This window comes from Manis javanica, chromosome 2, assembly GCF_040802235.1.
Source record: "Manis javanica isolate MJ-LG chromosome 2, MJ_LKY, whole genome shotgun sequence".
NCBI classification, from domain to species: Eukaryota; Metazoa; Chordata; class Mammalia; order Pholidota; family Manidae; genus Manis; species Manis javanica.
This window is the reverse complement of record NC_133157.1, coordinates 43,034,754-43,050,612: the sequence shown is the minus strand read 5'-3', so window position 1 is coordinate 43,050,612 and position 15,859 is coordinate 43,034,754.

The following is a 15,859-nucleotide window of genomic DNA, read 5'->3' as shown; positions in this document are numbered from 1 at the left end:
GGCCACAAGGTAAGAAGCACAACTCAGAGTCAAACCTAGGCAGTCTGCCTATAGACATCACATTTGAAAAGCACAAAACAGGTGATTTCATTTTGTTTGAGCCTACATATAATAATAGGTAGTGAGGAAACTGAAGCCCAAAAGCAACAGAGCAACCTTAAGGATGAAGCAAGTACCACCACACCAGTTTCTCTACCCTATGCTCTTTTAACAGTCTTCGTTACTAAGGTATATTTGTTTTATGCTAAGAATTGTCGCCCTTACTTCCTCACTTACATTGCTCTTTTTCCTCACTATTCTACCCTTCAGGAAAGCTCAGCCACTATGAATATCACCTCATCTAAGGACTTTCCCTTTAGAAAAGTTGCTCAACGTGTCATTAATCTCTCCTGTTTCTAATCTTCTACCACCCCCACTGTCTATACCAGCTAAAGTATGGTTGACAGACAAGAAGCATCTGCTTCATGTGGGAGCTGGTTAGAAGCAGCACAATGTCAGGCTCCACCCAGGACCTCCTGAAAAGAGTCTGCATTTTAACGAGATTCTTAGGCATTTGAACGCTTGAGGGAGGTTTTCACATCAACAGAGTAACTGGCATTTGGTGCCCTCTGCAGTAGAGGGCTGTCCTATGTGTTGCAGGGTGATTTAACAGCATCTCTAGGCTCTACCACTCGATGCTGGTAGTACACCCAGTCAACCTATCCCCTCACCCTGCTACCTCACTGACCTCCTCCCTACCATCTGGACAATAAAACATGTCTCGTATACTGGGTATAAATCAACCCCAGCTGAGAATCCCTGGTCTAAATGAAACAAATTTGTCCTCAGTCCTATGTTGTGCATATTCTTCACTATAGTTTTAAAGTAGTAATGTTATGTCTTCAGTACTTGATTATAAATGGCACATCTCCTTCCTCTACACTCCTGGAACTGGATACTATAGTGGGTGCCTGTAACCATAATCATTTTATACCATTCCCTTTCCCCTCTTTTCCACTCACTCTTGATCTTTGAGATCAATTCCCAAATAAATTATCTGCGTAGAAGCCTTTGTGAAAATTTCTGCTTTCAAGGCAACCCAAGCTAAATCACTCCAATAAAATCTAGAATGTACGTACTATATTGATAAATATGTGTCAACTGAGTAATAAACCAACATATCGTCAACTCTAAAGAATCCATGCTCCTTGAGGGGAGTGGTAGGATGTTAGACATGCCTGCCTCCCCACCAACCTTTGGAAGTAACTAGCATGTGTGTCACTCAACAAATAATTATTAACTAAATCAATATAAAATTTCTTAACTTTCATCTCATTCTGCAACTTTTGTTGCCATTGCTACTTCAATTATATAAGCCAAGAGTTAGGAAATAACAATGTTTGAAATACTTTCTCTGAAATCAGTATAGTTAAGCACTTCTTTACCATTAGACATGAAACAGCCAGGCAAGGGCATGAACAATTTCCAAGTGGGGGTACATGAATGGAATTTTGCCTGGGATTTCCCAAGCCATCACTTTCACCACCTTTCTTTCTGAAGGGGAAAGAATGAAGGAAGACTAATTTCTGAATTAATTTTCCTTTGAATAAAGTTTCTTAGTGTAACAATACAACTGTTCTCTAATGTTTCTGAAATTCATCCTGAGATTTGTCTTGCTGTGTGTATTTGTCTGCCACGATCTTAATTCTTCTTCTGTTTTAATTATTAGAACTCTTATAATGGAAAGCAGCAAAGTCCCTAATACAGTTTTACAGTACTCACATGGTTAATAGAAAAGGAATAGCAAAGAATGGGAGTACAGTGTAATGCAATTTATTGGCTTAAAACAAGACAAATTATAAATAAAATGTATAGATACCATGTAATAGCTATAAGCCTATTGTGTTAACTTATTGAGAACAGAATTACAACAAATACTTTCTTAAATTTTGTGTATTATAGTTTTCCAACAAGCAATTTCAGTTAACTAAACATAAGCATAAAAAGAGTTACAAAATGATATTTCTACTGTTGGTTAACAATGATTGTTGGGACTAAGGTATCTGTTGGAGAAGAAGGTACCTGGGAGAGGTACTTATCATAAGCTACCTTAGTTCTAGCTACCAATGTAATATTGGTACAAGATGGTGAGGCAGCTGACAAACATTGATTCTATTTAAAAAGATGGCTTCAGCCATTTCCCCCACTGCATTTTATCAACAGAAGCATTCTGTCACAGCTGTCAAGGTTCCCCTACCTTAGCAAGTAACCGATCACAGTGATTTGTAAAAACTGACTTTAAACCTTAGCTCAGTGGGGCCATATCTCAGGAAAGGTTCTTGGGAGATGCAAGGTTAAACTGATGGATCACTTGAACTATAGCGTGATGGTATTCAATATCGTTAACATCCCAAGGACAGCAAAGGAGCCTGGAAAGTGAGAAGGCAAATGCCAACAAAAATACTGAAGATTAGGTCCAGACCCATAAGAAGCATGGGGTCTCAGTAAGGATGCAGATACAGGTAACTGGGCAAACAGGTCCAATACAAAAACACAGTCTCAGATAACTCTCAATTGAAGGAATGGTTGATACCTGCAATCTGTAACATTTCACTCAGGTTCTGGTTATAGATAAATGGCATATTTCACCAGTACCTAGTTAAAGTTAAAAAACAAATAAGACCACATATGGAGCCTTTCATAGAGACAAATTTACTGAACTCATAGGACTGTCCTTTATTTAATGTTATGATTATATCTTTGTTACTGGTTGGTTCTGTTTGTTAGAGTAAGTAATACTCTAATATTCTCTCCTCTCTGCTATAACTACCCTGAAATTTCTGTCTTAAGGTGATAAAGGTTATTCTGCATACGCATCACAGTTTTTATACTCATTCAGAGAAAGAAAAGGCATTGATGACTATTAGCCAGTCCTCAAATTTCTTCAAAAACTTTACTAATACATGAAATTTCAAAGCGTGGGAAGCACACTTCTAAAAAAATGTTATATGTTAATCAAGATTTTTAAGCTGCAACTTTAATTCTATTCTTAAATTCAAATGGACCCTATACCTTCACACAATACCCTCTAGCTCTTTCCTGCCTTTTATTTTCCAGACTAGTTCTTGAATGTTCCCTGAAGACAAAAAGAAGTGCATAGGCCAGGGGACAGGAGAGACTATGAAATTGTGACCACAAGTGAATCCACTGCTTTGGACATTTCCATCCTGAGTCTCTATTAGTTGTACATGTTAATGAACTTCCTGGATCAGGAAATATGCATCCTGGTGGAGAATTCAATGGAGATGTGAACTCATCAAGCAACAGAGGTCTGAAGAGCAAATAAAAAGGCAAGAATAATGAGAAAGCAGTAGGAAGAAAAAGAACATACAAGAATGGTACTGCTTAAATCAGTGGGTTCTCAACTTCAGTACTTATTCCTTTCAGCTCTAACACATACAAACTGAGACAGATTAAATAGGAAAGTTTTTCTACAACATGCCTTCTTCCCTTTCACAGAACCAGCAGCCTAAATTAAAGCCTACTGTGGTAAGGACGCCTGACTCAAGGTTCTAGAATGAAGTTTAAAAGTGATTACATTTGTACATTAGCAGCTAGCATTTCTCTCCTTCTCTGCCATTTTTTTCCTATAAACTGACTCTGTTCTTTAATAGAAAAAAACGTTGCTACCCTTTTACACACATACACATATATGGATGTTTTGTGATACCACTGGGTGCTGAATTTCTGTGTGCTCATGACAAGACACCACTACCAGAGCACCAAATATGGACCAAGCAGTGCCTGAGGGAACTCTGAAAGGTACTATTTTCATTTTAAAGATAAGAAAATAAGATCTCAGAAGTGTTATTGAAATTGCAACTATGTGCATAACACAGCAAGAATTTAACTAAATGAGGCAATTCATGAAAGTGATGCATTTGGATAACTTAGATAAAATGGGCCTTGGTAATACCACATGCTCTATGGCCCACTGGAAACTGATGTGCCTCCTTGAGATGCCAAATTTTACTACTGTCACCATTTGATAAATTAGTAATGCTCTCTCACTTGCTCTCATTCTCTTTCTCATTCAGACGTCTACTCAATCCAATGACCTATAATAACACATAGAAGGTCCTATTAACTCTACATATATAAGGACATCAAAAAGAATGAGTATGCATGAAATAATATTCTAGATAAAGAATAATATGCATGGTTGCCATTGTTAGTTTTAGAATAGTAATATGAAACAAATTATAAATTGAATATAATATAGTTTTTACATCAACTTCTGTATTAGTTAGGAACTGCTTCAGTTGATATAATAAAGAAACGAAAAATGATGCTGGCTTAACAAAGACAGAAGTTTGTTTTTGTCTCACATAAAACGTGGGTAGGTGGACTTTTATCTTGTTGCTCTGTCATCCGCAACCCCTGGCTCCATCTGGTGGTTGAAAATGGATGCTCCATCTCTCATTATCACATTTTCATTCTAATCTGGGAAATGGGAGTCAAACTCCTTGCTTTACAAGCACAACAGGAAACTTGCACATATGATTTCCAAAAGCAACCCACTGGCCAGACTTCAGTCAGAGTCGCATAACGTTGCAAGAAGGCTGTGAAATGCAGTCTAATCAGGAGACTGTGTGCCCAACTAATACCCTATCATTAAGAAAGAAGGGATATAGTAAATTAATCTACTTTCTATATTTCTATAGCATATATAAGAAATCCTATCATTAAGGATTTGGCTGAGTTACATCCACATGCACATAAATGAATCTAGACACTGAGTTTATGCTTGTCACAAAAATGAACTCAAAATGGATCCTAGACCTAAACGTAAAATACAAAATTATAAAACTCTTAGAAGATGTTCAATAAATCTAGATGACTTTGGGTTTGTTGATGACTTTTTAGAGAGAACATCCAAGGCACAATCCATGAAAGACTTAATAATTTGGACTTCATTATACTTAGAAACTTCTGCTCTGTGAATTGTCAACTTATTCCAACTGCAAATTTCAACTTCCATCACCCTGAAAATAATGGTGAAAATCCTTAGCAGGTAGTGCTAAGGGAATTGTTTCTGGTGTGATCCAACTGGCATTCTGTTGTGCCATTGTTTTAAGAATTGGGTATTAAAATCACTTCTTAGTATTTCTTCATTTGCCAGTTGCATAAAAATATTCTTCCTTTGTCAACAATTGTTCAAAATTGCTAAATTGTTATCTGTGTTCTTACAGAGGGTTATATGGGAATACCCTTTCTTTAATTATATATCCCTGCTCTGTCTTTTGTTTTCAATACTCAGAACCTCTGTTGCCCTTCAGGAACAGGAAATGTTAGTAGCTCTTCAAAGAAGAGCAATATACTATTGGATCTGACCTAAAAAGACTGACCTCTTGCATAAAAGTCACAAGGGTCATAATACCCTCTCGTGCTACTGTCAACCAGTCCCTCTGAATGCAGTTGTCAACTGTCCAACTCTCTGGTGTGTAATAAAAGTATTACTTATAAATTACACTACATGCTATAGAAATACAGAAAGTAAATTAATTTACTATGTTTCTTACTGCATAATCTTAGAGAAAGGGCCCAGGACTGGGATGAGAGGATGAAAGGTCTAATCTGACTCTGCCCCTATGATCTCATCCTCTTTTATCAAACAGAAAATATCAAATGTTCTACCTGCCTTCTTATTATGAAAATTAAATACATCTTACAAAATCATTCACTGAATAAGCTATGAGAGTAATAATTACCAAGAATAAGTTAAGAGAGTAATTATGACCAAAAACATTTGGCCATTGCTGTTATTGGCAACATAAATTATAGAGCATGAACACTTCATACTCATGCCAATAGGTCAGAAAATAGGTGAGACTAGAACAGGATCAAAAGACATGCAGAAAATATGTATTCTGTGTTTTAAATAGACTTTATACTTTTTAAAGCAATTTTAGGTTTGTAGCAAAATTGAAAGTACAGAGTTACCATGTGGCACAGGCTCCTCCACTCCCACCCCAAAACACACAACCCCCAATATCAATATCCCATACCAGAGTGATGCATTTGTTACAATCAATAAACCCACCCTGACACACCATTTTCATCCACAGTTCATAGTTTACACTAGGGTTCATTCTTGGTGTACATTCTGCATGTTTGAACAAATGCACACCATACATCCATGATTATAGTATCATACAAAGTAGTTACACTGCCTTCAAAATCCCCAGTGCTCAGCTTCTTCATCTCTCCTTCCTCCATAACCGCTGTCAAACACTGATCTTTTTACTGTCTCCATAGTTTGGCCTTTTCAAGAATGTTTTATGGTTGGAATTATATCATATGTAGCCTTTTCATGTTGACCTCTTTCACTAAGCAATGGCATTTACGTTCCCTCCATATCTCATCATGACTTGATCATTCATTTCTTTTTAGCACTGAATAATATTCCATTGAATGGATGTGACACAGTTTCTTTTTCCAGTGTATCCATTAACGGACACCTTCATTGATTCTAAGTTTTGGCAATTATGAATACAGTAACTATAAATATCTGTGGGTAGGTTTTGGTGTGGACATATGCTTCCAACTCATTTGAGTAAACATCAAGGAGTGTGAATGCTAGATCACATGGTAAGATATGTTTAGTTTTATAAGAAACTGCCAAATTGTTTTCCAAAGTGTCTTCCAAAAATCGCTGTATCACTTCATCTTCCTACCAGCAATGAAAGAGAGTTTTGTTGTTCCACATGTTCACCAGCATTTGATGTGGTCAGTGTTTTGGATTTTTGCCATTCTAATAAGTGTGTAGTAGTATCTTATTGTTGTTTTCATTTGCAATTCCTGAGGCATATGATGTTGAGTACCTTTTCATATGTTTATTTATCATCTGTATATCTTCTTTGTTGGGGTATCTATTTGGATTTTTGCCACTTATTAATCAGGTTGTTTTATTATTTTTAAATTTGAAAAGTTCTTCATATATTTTAGATAACAATACTTTATCAATAAGATAAGACTTTTGCAAATATTCTCTCCCAGTCTGTAGCTTGTCTTCTCATTCTTTTGACAGTGTCTTTCACAGAGCAGAAGTTTTTAAGTATAATGAAGTCCAAATTATTAAGTCTTTCATGGATTGTGCCTTGGATGTTCTCTCTAAAAAGTCATCAACAAACCCAAAGTCATCTAGATTTATTGAACATCCAACATTATCTTCTAGGAGTTTTATAATTTTATATTTTACGTTTAGGTCTAGGATCCATTTTGAGTTCATTTTTGTGATAAGCATAAACTCAGTGTCTAGATTCATTTATGTGCATGTGGATGTAACTCAGCCAAATCAAAGAGATGCATAGAAGAAGGTGTGCAGGTGGTGTGTGGCATCAAGTGTCCATGCCCTCTTCAAGGTACACCACCCTCTCAGCACCTCGGTGTTTCAGCAGCTTGGAAGCTCCATTCTGTATCTATTTAACCCTTTTTTAAATTGTCCATCTTTTTTCCCCCAACCCCAATGGAATGCAGCTTCAAGATAACAAAGATTTTTGCCTCTTTTGCTCTCCATTGTATCCCTGGTGCTTGTCACATATTTTAAAAATCAACAAGTGCTAGTTTAATTTTTAAAACTGTAAAACCAGCAATAGGAGGTGATACAGGTCAGGCTCAGAGTGGTGATGTAAAACGTAGATCTATTTCTTAGATGTGGTCAAGGTCAGCTTTCACTGGAGAAAAGAAGAGGGTCTGTGGAAAGTTAAAATATTAATATAAAATTGTAAAATAAGGCTAAGGACAAGGAATAGAAGTCATAAAGAAAAGAGGAAAACATGCTGTAAGCCAGAAACATTATATACACTATGTGTGTTAATTTTCTCAACAACACCGTGAAGTGTTGAAATATTCTTACTTTATTCATAGGACAACTTGAAGATAGGTAACCTGTCCAATGTCCTATAGTTTATAAGATTTCAATTCTAGTGGTGGGGATGATTTAATTTTAGGCTTGATTGATTCTAAAAGCCAAAGAAGCAGAAAAAAAGAGAGAAAAGAGGTAGAATGAGCTCCTTTCAGACAAAGTGAGACTATCTGAAGTCCAGAGGAAAAATGAAGAGAGGAGAGACTACCTGGTCACATTAAAGTAGATGAAGGGCAAAGAAAAAGACTTAGACAAACACAGCATAGGAAGCAATCTAGAAAAACTATAAGAACCAGAAATAAATGACTAGGGGTAGAAGAGATAGAAAAAGATTTGTAAATGAGAAAAAGAGGGGGAAATTTAATCTCAATATGCATGAGTGTAATATCCCTGAAATAAAAAGACATACTCTCATAATTTCAGGGTATAGGAAACTAAAGTAATTCCTTAGGAATTAAAGATAAGCATTTTAGGAAAAGGAAAGGGGAGGAAAATTGATATATTACTATGTATCCTTAGAAACACACTCAGAAGTAGGATGTAAAGAGGTGACATGCAGACTATCACATGCAAATGTCAATTAAAGGTGCTTATTCAAATAGAAGGTTCATTGTCCACCACAAAAAGCCTTTGGGTATCAGGTTAGTGTGACCATGACTAACTGGGGCAGTGGATATCACTTCTGCAACCCTGAGGTCTCATGGTTTTGTTTGTGACAGTAACAGACTATAGATATAGCAGACTTTGCAGTAAGAAAGACCTACTTTAAATCCTGATCCATAATTTGTTTAACTTGTGTGCTTTAAGGCAAGTCTCAGAATCTCCCTCTGAGTCTGTTCCCTTACCTGGAAAGCACCATTCTGGCCAGGTTCCGCCAGAATTAATGAGAGAGTATATGTCAAGTTTTGTCCTGCACTCAATAAACAGCAGCTATTACAATTAACAGCCTCATATCTGTGCTACAAGGACTTAATTTTTCAATGAAAAAAAACTGAGGGAAGAAAGAGCCATGTTCAAGGTTTGTTGACTTGGGAAATTAAAGGATTCTGAAAGACACAGATTTACAAATCATGTAGGCCTAGTCCTTCAGAGTATCCAAATATCCCTCCCTAAAGTGGAATAGGTACTGAGTAGATTCGAGTGTTCCTTAAAAATTAAAATGAAAACTGTTTAAAGGGAAACCTTGACTATCCTTCCCCACTCTCTCATTGCATCAAGCCTATCCTAGTCTTCTAAAAATAGCTGGAGCACACTGATTGTACATCAAACCTTCTATCAGAAAATTCCAGCTTCTCCCTGAAGCTTTGCTTAACTGCATTAAGGGTTGCAAATATATTTTCCTACTAACTCTACAATCTAGCAGTTCACTGACATTTATAGTCTAACTTTCTCATTTCCTCTTCGGTCTTTGGGGGAGTAGAGATATGTAGAAACAGGCTGTTCAGTTTAAATTTTTGGCAGTGAGGTGATACATGCAGATCTCTCTCCCCTCCTTGTATTTTTCTGCTTAGTTTATTCACAGCACTGTGGGAGCTCAGTGAATAAATGGACTAAATTCTCTCTTCCTTGCCACCCATTTTAAGAAATCTCTTGTGTTGAGGTGCTTAGGATGAAACATTAACTCTTACATGCCACCAGGGGATTCTCTGGGGAACTAAGATGTTAAATACAATGAGAAAACAAAACAAAAAAAATGTTGTGGAACTTTCTGATTACTCTGACAGGCAGAATTTTCTTACACTATCCTTTTTAAAAGAAACCAACTTCATTTTTTTTATTACCAACACCATAATCTCATCATGTGTTTCTGACTAGTATCCATCTTCAGAACTTTTTGGATTTTGAATTCTACCTTATCAAAGCACCCTATACACAACTTTCAGATTAATCTTCTTAATATGTAACTATTACTACATATCTGCTCTCTGCCCATGTAAATAACTCCAAGTGGTCAAGTGAACAAATTCCAAATTCTAATCATAACTTCTCTGTGGGCTCAACTCCCACTAACACTCTACGTAAATCCTAAATTATCATATTGTTTTTGCAATTTATTTTTTTACTGAAGAATAATTTATATTAAATTAGTTTCAGGTGCACAATATAGTGATTCAATATTTATATGCATTATGAAATGGTCACATGTCTAGTTAACACCTGTCAGCATGGAAAGTTGCTACAGTAATATTGACTATATTCCCTATGCTGTATGATACACCTCCATCTTACTTATTTTATAACTGGATTGTACCTCTTAATCCCCTTCACCTATCTCATCCATTCCCCCACCCTCCATAAGTCAGCACACTGAATGACCTCGAAGTGGGGTGGACAAAGGGTGTAGGCGTAGACCACCTCTTTCCCACTGCTCTCCCACTAAACATGTTGCCAACATTTCTTTCTCTGCTCTTATGTGAAATCACAGGCATATCTCATAGCTCATTTGTGGATAATAAACCATCATTTATGGATAATAAAAAAGCCTCTAACTCCCTTCAATTGCAAGAATAGTTTTATTTTAATAATTAGAAGGGTCACCCACAGTGATGATCAAAACCTGCGTCCAGCCCCTTCATTCAACTTCTCTTCCTCTCCCGGCCATGTGGGCTTCGGGCGCAGAAGCCTGCAATAAGCGAAGGGCAGTGTGGAAACATCTGTTCCCTCTGTTTGTTACACTTTCTCCCACCACTAACTAGCCACGGCCTCTGATTCCTCTACGTGTTTCTTCTATGTGAGGGGTTCATGGAAGAGATCCCAAATCAGTCTTACACAGCGTGCTGGGCAGGCTCTCCGAAGGTGAGAGAGGCACAAGGACTAATTCTTTCTCTTGCAGGGGCCCTGCAGGCTTTGTGGGAGAAGCCATGATATGAACAGTGTTCCTTCTCTTGCTGCCTTAAGACCCCAACCCTCAGAATCCAGGATTCAGGCAGTTCATTCCATTCAGACTCTCTATCACAATCCTTTGCTATACCAGACAGTCCTCTTCAGTGAGGTCCTTTTTAAAATAACCCCTGGCCAACTCACCCACCCACCTAACCCATGGAAATCTCACACATTCATTCATTCACAAGCAACCCAAATCCAGTTGACACCCAGACAGCCCTCTTTATTTTTGCTCTGCTCCCTCAATCTGAAACCCCAGCAGACACACATCAAAGCAATCATGTAGTCTCCTTGAAGTGCCTCCAACAAACCTGGATCTGAAAAAAAATCATTCCCCCTTTTCTCTCTGACAGAGTGGACATGAAAAATGGAAAGCTCAAAGACAGTAAAAGTGCAGAAAACTCTCCCTCATCCAGCTATTTCATTTCTCTTCCAAATCTCAGATCCTACTCTGATAGCCGGTTGCTGGCAGAAGAGCTTTCATAATCCTTTAGCACACCCTGACGGGTCCAATGCTACATGTTGGAGACTTGGTTTCTACTGTAATGGTCTAAAACTTGGGATCTCAACCAAAAGAAAACACAAGTCCCATTTGAATGTCCTGCTATACTAGCCAGCTTGAAATCAGCTCAGCATTTTTCTCAGTTCCCTCTCTCCTTACTTTGATTACTTTGTCATCAACCTAAAATATTTAAACTATTCCCAAAGATATATTCAAAGGGCTTTTCAGAACACATTTTCTCTCTACTCAAAATTGAGGAGAGCTCTTTAACTCTTCTACTCTTTCTATGGTATTCATACTCTTCCTCATAGTCCAATAATTTATAGATGTCTCGTGTTTCACCTTGTTATGAACCATAAGCTTCTTGAAAAAAGGATTGTTTCTTCACACTTATCTTTACAAACCTTACAGTTCACCAAACAATGTACTCAGAACATTTTTAGCTTCTAAAAAGTTCAGTTTACCTTAAAACCTACCATGAGACCCAGCAATTCCTAGAGAAATGAAGACATATGCCCACACAAAGAGTTGTGCACGAATGTTCATAGAAACATTATTCTTAATAGCCAAAAATTGGAAACAAGCCAAATGTTATCAGGTTTTGAATAGATAACTAAAATGTAATGTATTCACACAATGGGATGCTATTCCATAATAAAAAGGAACAAAACACTGATATACACTATTAACATGATAGAAGCCAAACAGAAAAGATGGCATGCTGTATGTTTCCATTTATATTAAATGTTCAGAAAACCCAAACCTACAGAGATAAAACAGATTAGTGGTCACCTGGGCTGGAGGTGGAAATGAGGATTAACTGTAAATGGGCATAATGGATCTTACAGGAAGGATAAATATGTTACACAATTCAGTAAATTTACTAGAAATCATTGAATTGAACACTTAAAGTGGGTGAATTTTATGATATGCAAATTATGCTTTAATAAAGTTTTTAAAAAACCTGCTTGCTCAGTAGAATCTGACTGTTTTCTTTGATGTCAGCTTCTCACGGATGTTAATGCTGCTGAAGCCTTGAACAGTTCAAAATAGGAGTGAACAGGCCCTCTGGGCCTACGCCTTGCTCACAGTCATAAACAAACATATTGCTTCCATATCAAAAGCCAGGATTCTTGAAATTTCATGCGAGGTCAGACCACAGTTAGATTGAGTGCACTGTAATGCACCGTTGGTTTTCTGGCAGTGAAAAGAGCTGATGGTCTCCCCAAGTGTCTAGCTTAATAATAAAAAGTGACTTGGGCACTGAGCATTAAAATCTCCTCATCACCTGAAACTCGTGTCTTTGTGGGATTTTAAATCCTAAATTGGATCATCATAGCAAAGTAATTTAGAAATCAATCAGCTTTGTGAGTATAAAATGAAAAACGTGAGATCAATGTTCCCTCTAGATATTTAAAACAAATTTTGCTTTAAGAATGGTCTATACTTTAGCCATTGGTAAATATACATTCACATAGGAGAACAGATACAATACATTCATCACTGGAGATGAGATTTGGAAGTACCATGTAAGGCTTGAATTTTTTTTTTAAACAAACACATAACATTTCTAAGTATTTTAACTTACATTTTAAATACTTTGGCTTTTTTGATTGTTAGGCAATCATCTATAGGATCTATCTAAATGAATATGAGTGAATGTGATTTGGTCTTGAAAGAGCTTACACTAAGCATTTATTTCCGAACTCCAATCACAAGGGTAGTGGTTTATATTTCAAAATTTCCAGTACTTAAATTATTTGTATAGAAACAACAAACATACCATTAAAAACTATTAATATTAAGAAGCATAAATCCAAATAAATAAGGGATTTGTGTTAACAATTATAAACTCTGTTCACTGAGTAATAATTATATGCTTAACAGAATAATGAAACATTGAAAACCTCAGAAATCCACAGCCTTTTATTTCATGGCCAATTACGCAAAGATCACAGTGCCTGGCAGGTTATGTGTTTTGCACCTCCAGAAGGCATCAGCTCAGGCTCAGTCAATTCCAGAAAAGAGGACTGTATATCAGGACCATCTAACAGGTAGAATATCTTCCTATCTAACCATGCTAAGGACAAGGAAACAACAGCCAACAACCAGTCCACACAGACATTAACTCACTAGTTTGAGAATTCTTTATTGAGTGTCAACTGTGTGCCCAGCACTGTACTAAATATGGTGATACAATAGTCACTGTCTTCATGAGGCTTACATTTTAGTGGAGAAAACACTAAACAAAAAATCATTACAAGTGGAAAATGCTATAAAGGGAACAAATCATACACTATGAATAATGAGGGCAAGTGGTGGGAACTGATTTTACATAGTGCATATAGTGCCACCATTGGAATAGTGGCAGTTGGGGTGTGTCTGTACTGGAAGGACGATCCAAATGAGTACTCTAGGTGGAGCAGACCTGGGGAGCAAAGTAGCTTGACATATTTAAAGAACTTAAACTAAAACTCTGCTAGAGAAAATAGGGGAAGAGTAAGACACTTGTGTTGAAGAAATAGGAATAGAACTTGAAGAGCTGTATGAGGAATTTGGATTGTATTCTAAGTCAAAGTATGAATATGATATATATTCTGAGAATGTCTTTCTACTGAGTTGAGAATAAACATATATTTAGAGTTAGAATTGACAGTTTTCACTGATAAACTGGATATAGCAGACAGGAGCAAGGGAAGGGCAGAACAGTGTGCTCCACTCAGATCCCCTTGGATCCTTTTAACAATTTTGTGTGCACCTCCAGCCTCTTTCTTGGTGTACTTCTGCTTCCGAGAGGCAGCACCTGTGACATTTTTTGAGTACTGCTCTCCAGCTATTGGCCTGGAAATGCACAGGCTCCTGAGATGTCTTTAGCCAATGACTGATAAGTACAGAAGTATGAAAGCTTCAACTCCCCTCCTGAGGTCAAGACAATCCTGAGACTTAAATTATGGCCCTGAGTTTCCCTGAGAGAAATTTTATGGCAACCTTGCCTCACATCTTATTCTTAGTAGATGACTTTTCCTATTTGTCCTACTTCCCCAACTTCCTTACCATTTCCCCTGTGAGCTTTTCCTAAATAAAGCATTTGCAAGGAATCCTGTCAGGATATACTTCCAGGAAACCTAACTCAAGACAAAGAGTCAGTTACTCATGGGTTTATGACTCAAGCACCTTCATAGTGGGATACTGGGTACAGGGGAAAGGGGTGCTGATCAACAGTACTGTTTTAAATTATCAACAACTAGAGATAAACTCTCTTGCTCTAATCTCCTTTACACTGCTCTCTTACACCTTCAACTCCCTTGTCTCTCTCTTCTCAATCCTATTGCCTGACAAAACCCTAACCCTAAGTAAATCCTCCTTTCTGCCTATTCATACCTGCACCAGCACAGGTGGTCATAACTGAAGAATAACACATTGATGGTCTCAAAGCTTCTAACCACTTATCTCAAGCAGGACATTCTTGAGTTTAAGAAATGCTACTACCATTCCATGTTCCATTATTTATCCCAAAATTTTAGATCTTAGGACAAATAAAAGACTATTACACATCTTTCCCTCTCTTCTCAAATCTCTAACACTTCCTCCCCATCCATATCCTCATAGCCTTGCTTCCTATTAGACTCAAAGAGCACAAGTAACCAGAAGAGAACTTCTCGTGGCCCTATCTCAGGGCCTTTGCATTTGCTGCTCTTTTTCCTGAAATGCTTTACCCAAGCATCTGCATATATCATTCCCTCATTCCATTCATTTCTCTAATGTCACCACATCAGTGAGACCTTCCCTGATGGCCCTGTACAGTAACTACCCCTATTATGTTCATTTATTTTGAACCATAGCACTTATCACCATTTGATATAGTATCTTTATATTTCTTATTTTCCTTCTTCTCTCTCTGTGAGCTCTATCAGTTTAACTGGTCTTTGTCTTCTCCACTGCTCTGGCTTTAGAACTTAGAACAATGCCTGACACAAAGTGAGTGTTTAGGCATTATTTGCTGAGTAAATGAACGAATATTAAATTTACTTAAACTATCCAAATATCCAACCAAAGAACCAGGTCTATGCAACTGTATTCTCTATAGCAGCTGGACATTCTTATTATTGAGGGATAGTATGCTTATTATTACAATTATTTTGAATTTGATTATTTTATCTTTAATTCAGTATCCCAGTTTGATAAATTGTATTGGACATTTGAATTTCAAGTGTAGGTCCAATTTTTATTGAGTGAAATATTATATCAATTACTGTACCATCAATTACTGAAATATTGGCTCACAAAATTAGTAACAGCTAACTCCACATTTTCTATGAACACCTTTTTAGCAAAATGCATTATCACTTTGAAAAACAGGAGCGATTTCCTGACAAGAAAGATAAGTATACTCTGCTTAGTACCAAATATGACTTCTATAACTATAAAGCAACTACTTTTTGAGGTCTACATGACATAGCTAGAAGCACTTCACATAGTCAGTTTATCTACATGTTATCTCTTTAACATTCAACATTAAAGAGCTCCCCACCCCTGCTTAAATATATAAACTTAAACATGCACAGAGA